General features: G+C 47.2%; 1 protein-coding gene across 1 annotated transcript in view; it reads left to right on the forward strand.

Annotated features, from left to right (window-relative positions):
* Nucleotides 1-12237: 12237 nt before the first annotated feature.
* GABPA (GA binding protein transcription factor subunit alpha) overlaps nucleotides 12238-21554 on the forward strand; it is a 32094-nt gene continuing 22777 nt past the window's right edge. Inside the window, exon 1 of the mRNA XM_040338829.1 lies at nucleotides 12238-12402. The gene's annotated coding sequence lies outside the window, so the exon portion shown is untranslated. The remainder of the gene's footprint in view (nucleotides 12403-21554) is intronic.

A 21554-nucleotide genomic window follows, 5' to 3' on the forward strand; every position in this document is an offset into this window, starting at 1 on the left:
ACCCACCATGTGTGGTCGTAATGATGGACCCACCATGTGTGGTCGTAATGATGGACCTATCATTGGAAGAAGTCTACAAAATTTTATGAAAACAAACAGATTTTTCTACCACCTGTACTACCAAGAGGAGATGAGGTTCAAGAAAGGAATGGTGACCCCTGGAAGTCGCACATCTATTGTGTTCTGCTGCAATGAATGAAGTGGCAGCCTCAGCCTGGACTCCGAACAGGCCAATGTCCAATGCGTTTCACTCCGACCCCCAGAGCTTAGTCATTGGACGAGAGTGGAGGTGAGGTGTTTCTTAATTGCTCCCCAGATACAAGTGCTGGTCATGATCATGACTAATACGAAAAGTACAGATTGATATCCAAAGGATCAAACTTTCATGGTAAGCACAAGTATCTTCCAGAAGTACTTAAAAGATACTACTACTTAAAGGTTTACATTGTGCTATATGCCATGGCAACAGTAAACTCTCAAACAAACCCTTTGTTTTCACAATGAAGGCCTCTTGAGCCCTTCTAGGTAAAGACAGCCTTGACTGATGGGGGCAGGGCCAGGTTTTGGGCGCAGGCAGTGGGTCAGTGGTCACCAAAGATTGGATAAAATTATGGGGGTTGGGCTGAGCTGAGCGCATTAAAAGTATTGCCCCAGGGAATTCTGGGCCTTTTGAAGAATGTGGCTGGAAGAGCTGCCCACCCTCCTGCCCCTTTTTTTCTTGATGGTATGTCGCATTCTGCGGTTTAATGTTCTTGCCAGCATCAAAAGTTTCTGTAATGGGCTATGCCCTTGTTTGGAAATTAGAAGTAGGATGTCTGTCCAGCACATATGGTAAGGACAGGCCCCTTTTGGAATTCAAATATATATATATTTTTTTAATTTAATCTTTATTTGGGATTATCCATATACAAAAAAAAGATAAAAACACATTAGTATCCTCCAATGCATAAATTTAAACTACATGTCTATCCGCTTCCCTCATTCCCTCCACATATTTCCCTGACAGTTTAAGGCTGGATTCACACCTATGCATTTTTGGTGCTTTTTGCATTTTGCAGATTTGCACTACAGATTGTGTTCCATAGGAAACCATATAAAATGGATTGTATTACAAATCTGCAAAATGCAAAAAGCAATAAAAATGCATAGATGTGAATCCAGCCTAAAGGCCTGCCATTTCTCCCAGATCTCTCTATATCTTTCAACCTGTCCTTCCTCTCTGCTGCATAGGTACTCCATTTTACAGGTATAATCTACTCTTTCTTTTTATTTGTATATCAAATCAAAATGCCTCATTGCCACAGCTTTTATCCTGTGATACCACATTTAAAGTTGGCGTCTTTTACCTCTCAACATTTGTGATGAGCGACGTCACTTTAACCACTTCAGATCCGCGCTATGGCCGAAAGACGGCCGCAGCGCGGACCTGAACTGCCGGGTAGACGTCCTGCTGCTTTCTTCCATGTTGCGCGCAACAGAGGGCGCGCATCGTGGAAAAGCTGTGCCCGATGTGTCACGCGGGTGCCGATGCGCGTGCGTGGTGGTCGCGATGTCCGCCAGGTACTCGCCAATCGGCAGTCACAGAGCCAGGGACGTGGATGTCTGTGTGTAAACACAGACATCCACGTCCTGTCAGGGAGAGGAGACAGATGTTGTGTCCCTTGTACATAGGGACAGAGATCGGTCCCCTCTCCCCACAGTAAGAATCACTCCCAGGGAACACATTTAACCCCTTGATCGCCCCCTAGTGTTAACCCCTTCCCTGCCAGTAACATTTATACAGTAATCGGTGCATATTTATAGCAGTGTTCGCTGTATAAATGTGAATGGTCCCAAAGTAGTGTTCCGATGTGTCCGCCGCAATATTGCAGTCCTGACAAACCGCCATAACCGCCATTACTAGTAAAAAAGATTAAAAATGTCATAAATCTATTTTGTAGGCGCTTTAACTTTTGCGCAAACCAATCAACATACGCTTATTGCGATATGTAGAAGAATACATATCGGCCTAAACTGAGAAAAAAAAAATTGGGATATTTATTATAGCAAAAATATTGTGTTTTTTTTGTTTTGTTTTTCAACATTTTCTGTCTTTTTTTTGTTTATATCGCAAAAAATAAAAACCGCAGAGGTGATCAAATACCACCAAAAGAAATCTCTATTTGTGAGAAAAAAATTATAAAAATTTCATTTGGGTGCAGTGTTGTGTGACTTGGCAATTGTCATTCAAAGTGCGTCAGCGCTGAAAGCTGAAAATTGGTCTGGGCAGGAGGGGGGTTTAAGTGCCCAGTAAGGAAGTGGTTAATTGGTGACCCGATTTTCCGTGTTGCTTTTTTTTTACATGAAAGAAAATTCAAAGCATGTCATACAAATAATTTTTATGTGGCTTTCTAAACTGTTTGGATGGGAACATGAATAATTGCATTCCCTTTATTACTGATAGAGAAAGTGGTATTGCTGAACATCTCCAGACTTATTTTCCTAACATACCTCCTTTATACTGCACAAACCATTCTTTGAAAGACATGGATACCTGGATAAGGAAACATAGTGGTGGAACCAAAGATGGTTTAAAAGTGCTAAAGGGCAACATAAAACAGCTAATTGATGCAGAATCACTTTCAATGTTTAACCATATTTACAGTTTGTTCAGACTGAAATGGAGCAAAAAAAAATCATAGACTATTTTGATAGAAATCTAAAGGATTTTGAGATTGCATCTCAAATTATTCTGCAAAGTTCCTAACATCAAAATTTGCTGCCTTCGCGAAGCATAAGAATGCAACAAACAATATCGGCGAAAGTTTCAATAAAGTTATAAAGGAGCAAAATGAATGGAAAGAATTGCCTGTTGATGTGCTCATTCTGGCAATGTTTTATATGCAGTGTTACCTGTATGAAATTGAACAAGCGCTTTGTGAACTTGAAAACTGTGACGTGAAAAAAGATTTTCCACATCCGAGAAGAGCGTAACATTCACTGCCTTTTGCCCACTTTGAGACCATAATTGATAAGATCAAAAGTTCAGATCCTGAGCCAGTGAAAGGATTTGAAAAGGGGAAACATTATCAAATGAGCCAAAGATCTTTGGCAAAGTAATGCATTGATTCTGGTGGTATTGCCCCCTTTGTCCACAGTCCTCAACATCTGTTTTTTTTATTTTTATAAAAAATACTTGATTTACGATTCAAATCGATTTTTTTTTTTGATGGACACCGCGCCGGTCCTGAGGAGCTGCGGGCAGGAGTTTTTAAGCGAGGCCGAGGCTTCGGCCTAGTCTGTGGCGTCCGGCCTCACTGACTAGGCCGAAGCCACGGCCTCGCCTAAAAACTGCTGCCCACAGCTCCTCAGGACCGGTGCAATGTCAGCGCCGGTCCTGGGGGAAAAAAATCAAAAAAATCTAAAAAAAAAAGAAACGATCACCAGCTGGGCATTGGAACCATCGAACAAACGAACATATTCGCCAGCACACCGCGGATCGTTCGGTTACTTCCAAAAATGTTATGCAAAACAAACATCACAATAGTGCAATGTTTCGAGGTCACACAGGACCTCTTTGTCAGGCGAGTGATAAAGTCTCCAGGGACCACTTTGGGGACAAAAAGGCACAGCTGCATTTCAGGCAACAAGCAGCCAGGCCTTAGTACAAGGGATCGCACTTCAGGACATAGATCACCTTGCAAAGACATCCTCAGTCTGTTCATGTGACAGCCGGGGACATAGATAATATATATTTTTCACCTAAGAAGCAACAACCTGCTGAAGATCACAGGTCGCCCTTTAGGGTGGATCAGCCCAACAACTTCAAACTTTTGCCAACATGGCTCAGGTGGACACTCAATGTATCTGCCGGCAGCATTCAGTCCAGCATAGTCCGGGTAGTACAGCTCTCTCCCTAGCAACAATTTAAATGTAGATATACAGTAAAACCTTGGTTTGAGAGTAACTTGGTTTGAGGGTGTTTTGCAAGACAAGCTACATTTTTTAATACATTTTGTCTTGATATACAAGCAATGTCTTGATTAGGGATGAGCCGAACACCCCCCTGTTCGGTTCGCACCAGAACTTGCGAACACACCAAATGTTCGTGTGAACTTTAGAACCCTATTAAAGCCTATGGGACTCGAACGTTTGAAATCTAAAGTGCTAATTTTAAAGGCTAATATGCAAGTTACTGTCCTAAAAAGTGTTTGGGGACCTGGGTCCTGTCCCAGGGGACATGTATCAATGCAAAAAAAGTTTTAAAAACGGACGTTTTTTCAGGAGCAGTGATTTTAATAATGCTAAAAGTGAAATATCCCTTAAATTTCGTACCTAGGGGGGGTGTAAAGTTAGCATGTGAAATAGCGCATGTTTCCCGTACTTAGAACTGTCCCTGCACAAAGTGTCATTTCTGAAAGAAAAAAAAGACATTTAAAACTGACTTGCGGCTATGGATGAATTGTCAGCTCTGGCAATTCAGAGCGAATTCATTCATTAAAAAAAAAAAATAGCGTGTGGGTCCTCCCAAATTCAATTACCAGGCCCTTCAGGTCTGGAATGGATATTAAGGAGAACTCCACCCCAAATAAAAAAAAAATGGTGTGAAGTTCCCCCAAAAATCCACACCAGACCCTTTATCCGAGCATGTTAACCTGGCCGGCCGCAGAGTGCGGCCCCCCCCTCTCCTGAACCGTACCAGGCCACATGCCCTCAACATGGGGAGGATGTCCCCATGTTGATGGGGACAAGGGCCTCATCCCCACAACCCTTGCCCGGTGGTTGTGGGGGTCTGCGGGCGGGGGGGCTTATCAGAATCTGGAAGACCCCCAGATCCTGGCCCCCCCTATGTGAATTGGTAATGGGGTACATTGTACCCCTACCATTTCACGAAGGAAGTGTAAATAGTTGGAAAAAACACACACACCGTAGAATAAAGTCCTTTATTAATACAAAATAAATAAAAAAAATACAGCGGTGGTAATCCACTCTCGGTCCCGGCTTCCTTCTCCAACGTTGTCTGTATCCAGCGATGGGTGATCTCTCCTGTCCAGGTTAACGTGCTCAGATAAAGGGTCTGGTGTGGATTTTTGGGGGAACTCCACGCCATTTTTTTTTAAATTTGGGGTGGAGTTCCCCTTAAAATCCACACCAGACCTGAAGGGTCTGGAATGGATATTTGGGGGGAACCCCACATCATTTTTTTTTAATTGACGGCGGGGTTCCCCTTAATATCCATTCCAGACCTGAAGGGCCTGGTAATTAAATTTGGGGGGACCCCCACACTATTTTTTTTTTTTTATGAATGAATTTGCTCTGAATTGCCAGAGCCGACAAATCATTATAGCCGCAAGTCAGTTTTAAATGTCTTTTTTTCTTTCAGAAATGACACTTTGTGCAGGGACAGTTCTAAGTGCGGGAAAAATGCGCTATTTCACATGCTAACTTTACACCCCCCCCCAGGTATGAAATTTAAAGGAATATTTCACTTTTATTGTTTCACTTTTAGCATTATTAAAATCTTTTTTTTACATTGATACATGTCCCCTGGGACAGGACTCAGGTCCCCAAACACTTTTTAGGACAATAACTTGCATATTAGGCTTTAAAATTAGCACTTTAGATTTCTCCCCATAGACTTTAACAGGGTGTTCCGCGGCTTTTCGAATTTGCCGCGAACACCCCAAAGGCAATGTTCGAGTCGAACATGAGCTCGACTCGAACTCGAAGCTCATCCCTAGTCTTGATATAAGAGTAGCGTCATGTCACAACTGAGGCCTTGTACACACGATCAGTTTTCCTGACAGGTTTTTGTCAGGAACACCGACCGTGTGTATACTCCGACACACTTTTTCTCTCAGTTTTCCTGCCAAGAAAAGATTGAGAGCAGGATCTCAATTTTCGTGACAGAAAAAATTCCTATCGCAAATCACGTTAATCTGTATGCAATTACGACGCGCAAAAAAAAAAGTGCATGCTCAGAGACAAGCAGAAGAGCCGAACTGCCTATAGAACGTCATTGATCTCGGCTCGTTGTATGTGCTCTACGTCACTGCATTCTTCACGTTCGGAATTTAAGCCAAGATTTGAGTGACCGTGTGTATGCAAGACAAATTTGAGACGGTTTCCTGCTGTCGGAAAAACTGATTGAGTGTACATGCCATCAGTATAAAAGGGAAGAGAGGCGTCCCTAAGTGGAGCAATATGGTTACATTTAATGAAGGTACAACATTTAGAAATTCACATAGTTGATGATTAAAACAGGCACCTCTAAGTATGCAGGCATCCGGGGTAAAGCTGTTCACATAGACCATCCTCTGCAGCACCATTGATGACGTCCCTTCCACGAGCAGGTCAAGCCTCGCTTTCAGATCGATCTACTGCAGGGTAGTCTTCCCAGTCACGATTGCAGACTGACAGCGGTGAGAGGACGACGGTCTATGTGGATCGCTTTACCCCGGATGCCTGCATATTTAGATGTGCCTCTTTTAATCATCAACCATGTGATGTACCTTGTACCTTCATTAAATGCAGGGCTTTTTTTCAGGGGGAACTTGGGGGAACTCAGTTCCACCACCTCTGGCTCAGACCCTTTGGTGCCTGCTCACTACAATCACTTGTAAACACAGAAGTCTGGTTTCTGTGTTTACAAGTGACAGTTCTGCACTCTGTGTGTAACCCCCTGAACTCTACACTCTGTATGTAATGCAATCCTGGTATTTAATGCCCCTTTAAGACCCTTCTACTGTTTTTGAAATCTGAACGGGGTCGTGGTTAAGTTCCTGCACCTATTTTCTGAGAAAAAAAAAGCTCTGGTTAAATGTAACCATATTGCTACACTTAGAGGCGCCTCTCTTCTCTTTTATACTCTGTAGCTCCTGCTGGATTTTCTGGTTACACAACTTATAACATTGCTATAATCTTTGTATATGGACTATAGCCTGAAGGATTTATGAATAAATGGTTGTGGAACAAATCATTTGAGTTTCCATTATTTCTTATGGGAAAATTTGCTTTGATATACAAGTGCTTTGGATTACAAGCATGTTTCTGGAACAAATTATGCTCGCAATCCAAGGTTTTACTGTAATGGAGAAGGGGAATGGCGCTGCTGCTCTATGATTAGTGATCCACCTGACTTTGGCAAGTAAAGGAGTAACTAAATAGTGTGGTAATAAAATATAATGTAAACCCGGTGTGATGGTTAATATATTAAAAATAGACATACAAAATCTACAAGTAAATCTTGTATAAAAAAAAGTGCAACAATACAACAATAAAACGTTATGGTAATTTAACCACTTCCATACAGGGCACTTATACACCTTCCCGCCCAGACCAATTTTTAGCTTTCAGCGCTGTTGCACTTTGAATGACAATTGCACGTCGTGCTACACTGTACCCAAACAAAATTTTTATCATTTTGTACCCACAAATAGAGCTTTCTTTTGGTGGTATTTGATCACCTCTGGGATTTTTATTTTCTGCAAAAAAAATAAAAAAATTACCGAAAATTTAGAAAAACAATTTTTTTTTGTTTCTGTTATAAAACATTGTAAATAACTACGTTTTCTCCTTCACTGATGGTACTGCACTGACGGGCACTGATAAGGAGGCACTGATGTGGTGGCATTGATGGGCACTAATATGCGGCACTGATGGGCGACACGGATGGGCACTGATAGGCGGCACGGATAGGCGGCACGGATGGGCTTGGATAGGCAGCACGGATGGGCACGGCTAGGTGGCACAGATGGGCACAGATAGGCGGCACGGCTGGGCACGGATAGGCGGCACAGACGGGCACGTATATGCGGCACGGACGGGCACGGATAGGCGGCACGGATGGGCACTGATAGGCGGCATGGATGGGCATAAATGGGCACTATTGCATGTGTTGTACTAATGGATGCCAATCAGTGCCAAACAATGCCTGCCAATCAGTGATGCCCATTGTGGGCACTGATTGGCATCCATTGCGGCACTGATTGGCATCCATTGTTTGTGTCCTCCTCATCCCTGGTGGTCTAGGGTGGCATCCTTTTTTTTTTATCCCTGGTGGTCTATATGGTCATCCCTGGTGGTCCAGTGGGCAACCCCCCCCCCCCTGTCACAGGAGCAGCCGATCGGCTCTCCTCTACTCGCGTCTGACAGACGCGAGTGAGGAGAAAGCCGATTACCGGCTTTTCCTATTTACATTGTGATCAGCCGTGATTGGACACGGCTGATCACGTGGTAAAGAGTCTCCGTGAGAGACTCATTACCTTGATCGGTGTTGCGGGGTGTCAGACTGACACCCTGCAACAATGATCGCCGCGATGCGTGCCCCCGGGGGCGCGCAGCGGCTCAGAATCCTATGTCATATGACGTCCAGTCAGGATTCTACAACCACTTTGCCGACGTCAATATGTCATTGGCGGGCGGCAAGTGGTTAATAATAATGAATGTCCAAATTCCAAACAAATCCCAATAAAGTGACTTGCGCTGAATCCAAAATGGTGACAGTCTATCTCGACTTCTTGTGCAAAAAAGGAAAAAGACGGCTTTGCAGTGCTCCCCTCTCCCCTGCAGGGGTAAAGAGCGTGTAGTAAAAACTCCTGGAATCCCACTCGGCGGTGTTTCCTACTCCTCCACAACAGCATAACCCATCCACCGATAGGGGTCGTGATGATGGAAGTGTGTACTGGCCCCTGCTGTCCCACTCTCCGGGATATCCTCCTCCTCCTCCACACCGTTAGTTCAACGGTCAGGTATCTTCTCTGTTACCAACACTGTCAGAATGCCACTCTAGAGTTCGAATCACATGGGTACCCTGTTAGGGTCGCTGGCGTCACATGAACGGGTTCTCCAGGCCAACAAAACCATCACTTCTGGTTGAACTGCAAGCAGCAGTCCCAACCCTACGCTGCGCTCTTGCCCTCAGATAGCCTAACAGCCAGATGTGCCCGGGACAGGCCCAAGCTCCAGCCTAGCAGCCCGGGCAATACAACACACGGCCACCCAGACAGCTGTCCAGGTGACACAGTGGCAGCGTTTGATGGCACAGTGGCTGCATTTGATGGCACAGTGGCAGCGTTTGATGGCACAGTGGCTGCATTTGATGGCACAGTGGCAGTGTTTGATGGCACAGTGGCATTGTTTGATGGGCACAGTGGCTGCTTTGAATAGTGTATGATATAACATGTGCATTGCAGTATATCGTAGGTGACAGGCGATTGTAAACGAAGGCCGTGCTGCAGGGAGTGGAGTTATTATTATTATTAACCACTTCCATTCCAGGTACTTACGCAGCTTCCCGCCCAAGCCAATTTTCAGCTTTCAGCACTGTCGCACTTTGAATGGCAATTGCGCGGTCATGCTACACTGTACCCAAACAAAATTGGCGTCCTTTTTTCCCCACAAATAGAGCTTTCTTTTGGTGGTATTCGATCACCTCTGCGATTTTTTTTTTTGCGCAACAACTAAAAAAAGGCTGAAAATTTGGAAAAAAAATTACGTTTTTATTTTTTTCTGTTAATTTTTTTGTAAATAAGTTTTCTCTTTCAATTACGGGCACTGATATGGCGGCACTAATGGGCACCGATGAGATGGCACTGATGGACATCGATGAGGTAGTACTGACGGGCACAGATGAGGTGGCACTGATTGGCGGCGCTGGTATGCGGCACTGATGGGCACACATAGGCGGCACTGATGGGCACACATAGGCGGCACTGATGGGCACACATAGGCGGCACTGATGGGCACACATAGGCGGCACTGATGGGCACACATAGGCGGCACTGATGGGCACTCATGGGCGGCACTGGGCACTCATAGGCGGCACAGATGGGCACTCATGGGCGGCACTGATGGATACTTATGGGTGGCACAGATGGGCACTGATAGGTGGGCACTGGGCATGGATGGGCACTGTGGGGTGGCACTGGGGTGGCACTGATGGACACTGGGGTGGCGCTGATGGACACTGGGGTGGCGCTGATGGACACTGGGGTGGCAGCACTGATTTTTGCCAGGTTGCCAGTCAGTGCCCATTTGTGGGCACTGACTGGCATCTTTTTTTTTTTTCTTTATGCTTTTTTTTTTTTTTTTTGTGTCATTTTTTTTTTTTTTTTCTTCTGTCATTTTTTTTTTTTGCCCACCCTGGTGCTCCAGGGTGGGCATCCCTGGTGGTCCAGTGTGGCGATCCGAGGGGGGGCTGCGCTGATAAACAATCAGCGCTAACCCCCCCTGTCAGGAGAGCCGCCGATCGGCTATCCTCTCCTCGCGTCTGTCAGACGCGAGTGAGGAAGAGCCATCGGCGGCTCTTCCTGTTTACATCGTGATCAGCCGTGGTTGGACACGGCTGATCACGTGGTAAAGAGTCTCCGCCGGAGGCTCTTTACCGAGATCGGAGATGCAGGGTGTCAGACTGACACCCCGCATCACCGATCGCCGCGATGCGCGCCCCCACGGGCGCGCGCGGCATGAAATCCTGCAGGACGTTCTGGAACGTCCTGTCAGGATTTCATAACCACTTCCCGGACGTAAATCGGCTATAGGCCGGGCGGGAAGTGGTTAAAGGTACTTATATAGCGCCATCAATTTACGCAGCGCTTTACATATAAATTGTACATTCACAAGTACAAAAGCCAATTAACCTACCAGCATGTCTATGGAGTGTGGGAGAAAACCGGAGCACCCGGAGGAAACCCACGCAGGCACAGGGAGAACATGCAAACTCCAGGCAGATAGTGTTGTGGTCGGGATTCGAACCAGCGACCCTTTTTACTGCTTGGCAAGAGTGCTACTCACTAAATTGTCTTTGATTTCCTCAGGGGGTAATCGTGGGTTAATGAAAGGCCGCGCAGGCGCAGTATGCAGTTGTTTTTGATTGGAAGAAGACGTGAAGCAGTAAGACGCTCTCGTGGCCGCACTCGTGCAGTAAACTCAGGAGAATTTGACGAGTTGGAACTTATGACAGAACACCCCTCCCCCAACACTTCTCCCAGCACTCCTACTGCCACTGTTCTGTCGAGAAATGCCCCCTATCGAAAAATGCCTGGCCGGTGATCTGCCGAGCTGGTTCCGGCTAACGTGAAAGTTCCTGCGCAGGCGCAATCTGATCTTCCGATATGGTTCCGGCTAACGAGAAAGTTCCTTTAAGGACTGCGCAGGCGCAAACTTGCCGACGGAAATCTCTGAACCTCGGCCGGCATCCAGGGCGACGTGGATTTCGAGGAAAGTGGCCAGTCGGCCTCACGTGCCACATTTGGCATGCAATTTTTTTTGGGGGGGGGGGGGGGGCTTCAGGAGAAGTGGGACTTCCTGTCCTCCTTCCGCCGTGGGGCTGGTAAGAAGATTAGCTTAATCGCCTTATTGCAGCCCCTCCCTGTAGGCGAGCGCCTGTCCAATCGGACGGCGCCGCGCCACTTGCGCATGCGCAGTGCCGCTCGCGCATGCGCAGTGGGTGCCCGGCCGTGAAGCCGAAAGCTGTCACTGCCGGGTGCCCACACTAGGAATGAAGACGCCGGCCGGCGAGGGGGGTAGAGGAGCGGAGCCCCGGCCGGCGCTGGAACCGTGGAGCAGGTAAGTGTCTGTTTATTAAAAGCCAGCAGCTACACTTTTTGTAGCTGCTGACTTTTAATAAACTTAAAAAAAGCCTGGAACACCCCTTTAAGGACAAGTCACCGAAACTGCACATGCGCCACGCATGCTCAGTATGGCCTGCAAGGGGCGGATTTGTTCATGATGGGTGTGTGTGAGGGGCAGATGTCTACATGAAGGGGCATATTTTTTAATGATGGGCAGTGCTGCTAAAATGGGGACGCCCGAAACACGTGTAGGAAGAATAGCAGAGAAATATTTGTTTAGGAGATGTTTGAGCTTTGTGAAAAATTGCCCATCATTAAAAAATATGCCCCCCTTCATGTAGGCATCCGCCCCTCACACGTGACCTTCATGAACAAATCCGCCCCTTGCAAACTTGCTCGAGCATCAGGAGCGTGTGGCACAATGTCGGCTATTGTACGCAGGCGCCCTCTACAGCTGACCGTAAATTCAGCTAGTTGGCGACTTCATACTGCGCATGCGCAGTTCGGGCCGGGCATTTTCCGATAGGGAGCTTTTCTCGACAGGACACCGCCCATTTTAAATATACGTGGAAGATCGAGCGCAGGCGCAATACGCGATCGACAGCCAGCGCGTTCCTGTCATCCCCGCCCACTTCCCCGGTCCCCGCCTATTCGCTGCCTGCATCCTTTCCCGCCAAGCGGCTGCGCGAGGTCGAGCGGAAGCGCGTCATTGAACATCCGGTGGAGGAGAGCCAGTCGCTCGTCTTTTCCGCCCAGGCTGTGTTTTGTTTCCGTCGGCCGCGCTGCGTGTTGGCGGCACGGTTCATTTTATCCGGGAAGAGTCGGGGAGAAGCGGAGGAAAAATAAGGAGGTAAGAGGAAGGAAGTCGGGGCCTGTGTGCTGATAAAGAGAACCTGCCACCGGGGAGCTTTCTATTCTCCTGGGAGGACATGAGATGTCCTCACACCGGGCTGTACTCCGAGCTCTGCCCTTCTAGTGTCCTGTGTGTGTGCTCCTGGCTTTGTTATTGATGGAGGCCTCAGTCCTGTGTTCTGCAGGTTTGTCCTCCCATGTGTCCTTCTCTGGTGACCCCGGGGTCTGCCTTGTATGTTGGTTATGGGGGTCACCCTCCATCCATCCAATCAGCAGAGGGCTCAGAGACCATTACATCCGGGTACAGAAGTATGGACACTGGGGGGAGGGGAGCATTGTGTACACACCATTATTGGGGGATCTCGCTGGTCACCTCTCATATTACATTAGTTCTTGAGAATAGTGATATGTCCTAAAATGGTTGTAAACCAGAGGCATGAAATCTGAACAAAGCATAGCCCTGTGCAGTGTACTTGCCTTTCTGTGTCCCCCCCTTCTTCTTCCTGTGTCCCCCCCTTCTTCTTCCTGTGTCCCCCCCTTCTTCTTCCCCTGTGTCCCCCCCTTCTTCTTCCCCTGTGTCCCCCCCTTCTTCTTCCTCTGTGTCCCCCCCTTCTTCTTCCTCTGTGTCCCCCCCTTCTTCTTCCTCTGTGTCCCCCCCTTCTTCTTCCTCTGTGTCCCCCCCCTTCTTCTTCCTCTGTGTCCCCCCCTTCTTCTTCCCCTGTGTCCCCCCCTTCTTCTTCCCCTGTGTCCCCCCCTTCTTCTTCCCCTGTGTCCCCCCCTTCTTCTTCCCCTGTGTCCCCCCCTTCTTCTTCCCCTGTGTCCCCCCCTTCTTCTTCCCCTGTGTCCCCCCCTTCTTCTTCCCCTGTGTCCCCCCCTTCTTCTTCCTCTGTGTCCCCCCCTTCTTCTTCCTCTGTGTCCCCCCCTTCTTCTTCCTCTGTGTCCCCCCCTTCTTCTTCCTCTGTGTCCCCCCCTTCTTCTTCCTCTGTGTCCCCCCCTTCTTCTTCCTGTGTCCCCCCCTTCTTCTTCCTCTGTGTCCCCCCCCTTCTTCTTCCTCTGTGTCCCCCCCCTTCTTCTTCCTCTGTGTCCCCCCCCTTCTTCTTCCTCTGTGTCCCCCCCTTCTTCTTCCTCTGTGCTGTCCCCCCCTTCTTCTTCTTCCTCTGTGCTGTCCCCCCCTTCTTCTTCTTCCTCTGTGCTGTCCCCCCCTTCTTCTTCTTCCTCTGTGCTGTCCCCCCCTTCTTCTTCTTCCTCTGTGCTGTCCCCCCCTTCTTCTTCTTCCTCTGTGCTGTCCCCCCCTTCTTCTTCTTCCTCTGTGCTGTCCCCCCCTTCTTCTTCTTCCTCTGTGCTGTCCCCCCCTTCTTCTTCTTCCTCTGTGCTGTCCCCCCCTTCTTCTTCTTCCTCTGTGCTGTCCCCCCCTTCTTCTTCTTCCTCTGTGCCGTCCCCCCCTTCTTCTTCTTCCTCTGTGCCGTCCCCCCCTTCTTCTTCTTCCTCTGTGCCGTCCCCCCCTTCTTCTTCCTCTGTGCTCCCCCCCCTTCTTCTTCTTCCTCTGTGCTCCCCCCCCTTCTTCTTCTTCCTCTGTGCACCCCCCCCCCCTTCTTCTTCCTCTGTGCCCCCCCCCCCCTTCTTCTTCTTCCTCTGTGCCCCCCCCCCTTCTTCTTCTTCCTCTGTGCCCCCCCCCCTTCTTCTTCTTCCTCTGTGCCCCCCCCCCCCCTTCTTCTTCTTCCTCCTTTCCGTCTGCCCCCCCCCCCCTTCTTCTTCCTCCTTTCCGTCTGTCCCCCCCCCCCCCCCCTTCTTCTTCCTCCTTCTTTCCGTCTGTCCCCCCCCCCCCCCCCTTCTTCTTCCTCCTTCTTTCCGTCGTCCCCCTTCTTCTTCCTCCTTCTTTCCGTCGTCCCCCTTCTTCTTCCTCCTTCTTTCCGTCGTCCCCTTCCCACTGCCGCTTGTCATTTCAGGTCTCTGCCCCCTTATCTCAGGCAAGCATTCTTTATGATGGTGGCAAAGGTTGTGACTAGCCCCCATCAGGATGTTTTGAGCTGCGCATGGCAGTTAGAATAGGCCCACACGCCTGGATCGGCTCAGCCTTTCAACAAGTCACCCCTACACAGCTCAGCGCTCCAGTGAGGGGGGTGCAAGCACAGAGCGGTGACTGACGGCATCAATCTGCTCAGGGAGCCCTGAGAACCAAGTGATTGGTGTTTGCTCGTTTTTCAGTGTTAGAGCCAGTGGGGGACAGATGAATTATCTACCTAGGTAATTATGATTTAATAAAAAAAAAAAAACTTTTCCCGTACTACTTTTAAGGGTTGATAGTTATAGCCTGGAATTCCACTTTAACTCGGAACTAAATCTATACATTTTAACGTTTAAAAAAAGTTAACCATCACATTTGCTTGTGATTTCATCCAAGCTGTCAAACCATTAAATGGCGGGAGTCATAACTGATCACATGTACAGCATCATGGCAGTTGTAGACCAGAGGCCCGTAGGGCAGCTTCCTTGGCGGAAAAGGTTAGAAGGGTTTAGTGGATGTAAACATCAGACATGAAATATGAACACATTCTATCCCTGTATAGTGTGTACTTGTCTCAGTCCAGAGCACTAAGTGTCATTTCTGTCTGCTGCTTGTTCCTCTATCTGCATGAGTCACTTGACTGATTTCCTGACACCAAGAGAAAAATGGTGACAGGGGCGGAAGCTCCAGCTGATGGCCTTTAGCTCTGTGCTGTGCGAAAGGAGTGTGTCCATTTCCTCCAATCAGCTGTGAGCCTCTCCTCGCTTCAGCTCTACGTTATTTATTTTTAATCCCCCCCCCCCAGCTCAGAGAAGCTTTTATAAGGTCTGGACTTTGATTAAATGTAGGGAAGAGAAGACTGCAGATGAGCGGGTACAACTTGTGTAGAAGGATTTGTTTCATCTGTGTATCACCTGAGGTCAGCCACTTCACTGGGTATATGTAAGGGTTTACAACCGCTTTATAGACCCTTTCACACAGGCCGTTGCCAATCAGTGGCGTGTCCCTTTTGTTTGTTTTATTTTTGCCACACTTGGTGTTCACCTTTTTACAGAAAACATGTAAAGGTGAACTAATATCGAACACCCTCCTGGCCCCCGCCCTGTACTTCCTTCCAGGAGTTTTGAGTTGTCAGAGATCCTGCAGCTGGTCCAGGGATTTGTTCAGAGAGAAGACATTGATTCTAATTGGTCAGCACAATCACAATGAATCCATCTGGTCCATCCTGGAATTGTTGCATGGAGTTGAGTGGGGATTTGAAAACCCCAGACTGTTGGATCGACTGTGGGGACCTGGACAACTCGGGAAGCACAGCAAGAGGTTGAACTGCGTTCACTTTTTTTTTTGCAAAGGGAACAAACCCTTTAAAGTGTCTTCTTGCAGGTTTCTATTGAATATACACCAAGTTGCCCATGTGCAGCGCAGTGTGCATTCCAGCACAACCTGTGACTGACTTTTGTGCACAGGATGACATCATTCCCCCACTGGCCAATCAAGAGGCCTAAAACCTGACACCCAGAAGTATTGGGACGAAGATGACAGTGGCTGAAGAGGGTTGTAACTGCTGCATTGTTGGAAGATGGAGGTGTTTAGAGAGGAGCTGAACCCACAGAAAGTGCAGCTATTTTTCCCTCCACTCCAGCAATGCGGTATCCTCAAGCACCCTTGCCAGCTTCTGACATCTACCGACTGGTTTCTTCCGTATGCTAATGTTTGCCCATTTTGATTGGCTGGCCCAAGATGTCACGCATGCTAAAAAATCTCTTTAGTTTCAGCAAAATGCAGGAATTGTATGCTGTCTGGGAGGGGGGACGCTGTGTCTGGGAGGGGGGACGCTGTGTCTGGGAGGGGGGACGCTGTGTCTGGGAGGGGGGACGCTGTGTCTGGGAGGGGGGACGCTGTGTCTGGGTAAGTATATTGGGGGGTTAATTTGTTAAAACTGGAGAGTGCCGAGTCTGGTGCAGCTCTGCAGAGAAATCAGTTGGCTTAGGTTTTTTTCTCAAAGCTTAAAGGGGTTGTAAAGGAAAACCTTTTTTTCCCTAAATAGCTTCCTTTACCTTAGTGCAGTCCTCCTTCACTTACCTCATCCTTCCATTTTGCTTTTAAATGTCCTTATTTCTTCTGAGAAATCCTCACTTCCTGTTCTTCTGCCTGCAACTCACCACCGTAATGCAAGGCTTTCTTCCTGGTGTGGAGAAAGCCTCTTGAGGGGGCGAGCAGGAGTGTCAGGACACCCACTAACACACAGCTCTTTTCTTTATCTGCAAAGTAGAGTGTCCTGACTTGCCTGCTCGGCTCCCCCTGCAAGGACTCAACACCTTCATGCGAGCTTGCATGGCGTTGAGTCTTTGCAGGCGTGATACAGCCGCAGGCCATAGCTGCCGACTATCACTCGGCCCCGGTGCGCAGCGACATTGGATGTGATTGACAGCAGCGCAAGCCAATGGCTGCGCTGCTTTCAATCAACCAATGACAGAGCCGAGAAGCCTGCGCGTTCACGGCGCAGGATTTTCGAGGGGTCAGGTAAGTAAAGGGGGGGGTGGAGGTTTGGGGGGCCTCTAATCGGCATATTTTTTTCACCTTAAGGCATAGAATGCCTTAAAGTGGATGTAAACCCCAAAAATTGTATTTTAGTTTTTGATATCACAATGTACAGCATAAGATTTTTTTATCATCTGTGCCCAGTCTTGCCACACAGTTAATCCAGCTCTGAGCAATCCTTTTATTCTGTGAAATAAACAGACTTGCAGAGAAAAACCTTAGTCCGTTCCGCCCCCTTGCTGTGAGTGACAGGTTATTTACATATCTCATGCACTAGCCTGGAGACGGGCATTATTTTTTAATTCCCACCCCCACTCCTTTTCTGAAGTCATGTGGTTACTTTTCTGGATTTTTGACTGGATGTTAGTGATCATAGCAGAATTTAGTGTAAGGAATACACAGAAAACACAAGGGCAGTGTAGAGGTGGACGGGGAGTCTACTGACAACTCCACCCACCGAGCTCCAGACAACCGACCCACCCACAGAATCTACAGTTTTTCAGTTCTTATAACAGACAGAGGGGAGACATTTGACAGGTAAGGATACATGCAGGAGGCGTCTATATCCTTATAGATCAGCACTATGGCAGTAGTTTAGAAATGATGAGAGCGGGTTTACATCCACTTTGAGGTGAAATAACTTTTACCTTTACAACCCCTTTAGGCTGGCCAATGAGATGGTTTATATATAAAGTGTTGCCATTTTGTAAACCTTGATACTTTGCATGGGGGGGGGCATATTACTGGTTTGGACAGTGAGGTGGCAGAGGAGGGCAGTTGAGCCTTGGTGATTTTGTTGTTGGCGTGACTTGGCCCAGAAGGTGACCATTCTCATACAGTGGCGGTGCGTCCATAAGGGAGCATGGGCACCGCCCCTCTCTCCTCCACCCCTCTATCACCAATAGTTTCATGCAATCGATAACACCCTCTATTCCGGCACCTGAATTACAGCGGCGGGGTATTTTCTTTTGAAGCCCCTGATTAGATCCATAGGCTCTAATAGGCGTCAAAATGAACAGCAAGCGCCACGCTGGGTGCTCACCATTCACTCGGCTGTGTGTTAGGAAAGTGAATATTCACTTTCCTAACACTGAACCACCTCTCCACCAATCGGGTGCTCGGGTCTGTTACCTGTCACATGATTGGCTGAAATGGCAGGCGCTGTGATTGAATGCCTATTAGGCATCCAATCATAGGAGCAGGCGGGAGAAGACATCAAGGAAGAGCATGGAGGACACCACTCATCACCCACTGCCCCACGAGACAGGGCAAGTGCCAGGCAGATGGTGGGTGAGGGGGGCTGCAATAGTTTTTTTGTTTGTGACAGCCTCCACTGCTCATACGCTTGCGATTAGTTTGGTCCAACTGTTATCACATGTGGGGGAAAAAATGTGCCCTTAGAGTAGACAGAGCCCTCCGTAAACCTAGAAGGACAGTCTGACTTTAAAGTGACTATAAACTTTGGTTAAAAAAAAAGTATACTCCTAACTCTAAGTCCCTTCTATTGCTCTCAGCCCCCCCCCCCCCCAATGTTTATTTTTTTCCCACTGCTGTGATCCAACTTCCAGTTAGAGGGTAGCCAATGTTCCTTCTCCATGCCCCCCTCTATGTAAGAGCATACATGTTTTCCTTTCTCATTCTCAAGATGGGACTAGGAAATGTGTAGTGTGAAAACAGCAGTGCAAATGACCATAATGAATGTACACTATTTGAACCAATGGAACTGAAGGGGGGGGGGGGTAAGGTTGGGGAGCTCAGGATGTTGCAGGGAGGAAGAATAACAGTGTGAAATGTTTTAATTAAAAAATTTACTACAAGGCCAATAAGTATTGGGGGGGGGGGGGGGGGTTGAGATATTTTCCTGCACTATACTTTTACATGGGTAGCAGCTCTGAAAAGTGGACCACAGTGGATTGCTTTTCAGATGGCATTTAAAGTTGGTTTACAAGTGTTCAGGATGCAATACTGCCACTTCTTGAGCAGCTGTCTTTCAATCCCAGGAGGAATTTTACATTGAAATGCCAATCCATAATCACCTCTGACAGATTTGAGGCACCGATCAATCGACTTTATTGGGCACATTCAATTAATAGAAATCAAGGGCTGTGAGTGGAACGTTGTCTGACAGCATGCAGATATTTGGATATATTCATAGCTAGCCTTGCTGGTTGTGGAAATCCAGTATCGGGAGATTCGTTCATTGAAACTTTGCTGTGTGTGTGTGTTCCTCCCTATTCGGCCTGCAGGCTAAATAACAACAAATCTGTGTGACCCGCTTTAGGGTATGTATGGTGGTCTGGTGTACAGTCTATACTAGAATAATATTTCATCTTTTACTTTAATCTTTGTTCGACACGGGTCACGTTCTTTGTGCGCGGCTAGGTTGGTTTCCTTGTTTTTCTTAACTCCTTTTTAAATCTGTTTCCTGTGTAGCATTTAGTCTGCGTTCACTTCCTGTAAGCTTCTTCCGGAAGCACGTGTGGATGTCTGTTTTCACTTCTTTCTTGTAGACTTGCACGAGTTTATTAAACGGTGAGATTTGGTAAGATTCCTCAGAATTCAGACTTTTTTTTTTTTGCCACTCCTAAATTTGGAATTATCAAGTTCATTACTCACCGCTTCCTTTTTAAATTCTGGGTAGGAAAAAGTTTGCTATTGGTGCTTGATGACCTGTGAGGAAAGCTTGCTATTGGTGCTTCATGACCTGTGAGGAAAGCTTGGGCTACATAATGCCTGATGTACAGATGTTTACCCAGCGCTGCAATACAGCCGTAGCCAAAAGTTTTGGGAATGACGCAGATGTACATTTTTCAGAGTCTGATGTTTCAGTTTTTAGGATGGCAATTTGCATTTACTCCAGAATGTTATAAAGAGTGATCAGATGAATTTAATTGCAAAGTCCCTCTTTGCCTTGTAAATGAACTTAAAGTGGAGTTACACCCATAAATATAACATTACATCAGTAGTTTTTAAAAAATGTCATTAGTCCTTTACAATTTTTTTTTTTTTTTTTTTAGATGCCTTCAAAGTGTTGCTAGGCAGAATAGTTAATCTTCCCACTTCCTGCACCTAGGTGCTTAATGCTTCCTAACCTACACCGCACAGACTCCTGGGAATGTAGTGGGTGTAACTTTCCAGGAGTCTGTGCACTCCCCAGTGTCAAAGAATCATGTGACTTGGACAGTACAGGTGCTAAAACCTGATCGGACACTGCTTGTGCAGCACTGAGCATGTGCGAGATTTGCAAGGCTAAAATCCAGGAAGTCATACAGTCTGGCTTCATGATGCCCACACTTAAGATGGCCCCAGTCAATTTCTATTTTATAAAGTGTCTAAATGCTGTAACAACCTAACAAAACAAACCTTAGTTTACAGACTAACTTTACTAGATTACATTAAGCTTGTGTATTACAGGGGTATTTATATTTAAAAAGTGAAATTGTGGCCGGAACTCCGCTTTAACCCCATAAACATTTCCACTGCATTTGTAAAGAAGGCTTTAGTGTTTCCAAGAAAGTCCAGCAAGCGCCAGGACCGTCTTCTACATTTGATTCAGCTGCGGGATCGGGGAACCACCAGTGCAGAGCTTGCTGAGGAATGGCAGCAGGCAGGTGTGAGGGCATTGGCACACAGTGAGAATACTTTTGGAGGATGGATTGGTGTCAAGAGCAGCAAAGAAGCCACTTCTCTCCAGGAGAAACATCAGGGACAGACTGTTGTTCTGTAAAAGATACAGGGATTGGACTGCTGAGGACATCCTTTGAGAGCAACTTCTCCCAACCATCCAAGGACAGTTTGGTGATGAACAATGCCTTTTCCAGAATGTTGCAGCGCCTTGCTTTAAGTCCAAAGTGATAACTTAAGTGGCGTGGGGAACAAAAAATTACATTTTGGGTCCATGGCCAGGAAACTCCCTGACCTTAATTCCATTAACCACTTCATTACCGGCCCATTGTCATATGACGTCCACAAAGGACCTCTACCGATCCGGGTGGATGTCATATGACGTCCTGGGCTTTGTGGGGGGATATCTGAATGATGCCTGCAGCTAGAGGCATCATTCAGATATCCTTCTCTTCTGCCGGCGATTCTGCACAAAGTAAGAATGATCATAGAGGCGGTTCCGCCGCTAGATCGTTCTTATAGGCGGCGGGAGGGGACATCCCCCCCCTCCCGCCGCCATCGGGGGCCCGGAGAACGAATCGTCCAGCGCTGGCAGGAAGCATAGAGATGACTGGTGACCAGATGGTCACCAGTCATCTCTATGACCGTTGGAGGACCCGGGCGCGATGTGATGACGTCATGCCCGGGTCCCCGTAAGTAAACAAAGCCGCAATTGCGGCTGCTAAGCAACAGTAAACATGAGATAGGTGCTTTTTTTTTTTTTCACCGATTTCATGCTTTCCAGCCTGGAGGAGAGATGTGCGGTCTTATTGACCCCGCATCTCTCCATAAAGAGGACCTGTCACACACATTCCTATTACAAGGGATGTTTACATTCCTTATAATAGGAATAAAAGTGATAATAAATAAAATAAAAAGTGTAAAAAAAAGAAATATGTAAAAAAAAAAAAAAAAAAGAAATATATATTTTTAACGCCCCT

Source organism: Rana temporaria, chromosome 2 (genome assembly GCF_905171775.1).
Source record: "Rana temporaria chromosome 2, aRanTem1.1, whole genome shotgun sequence".
NCBI lineage: Eukaryota > Metazoa > Chordata > Amphibia > Anura > Ranidae > Rana > Rana temporaria.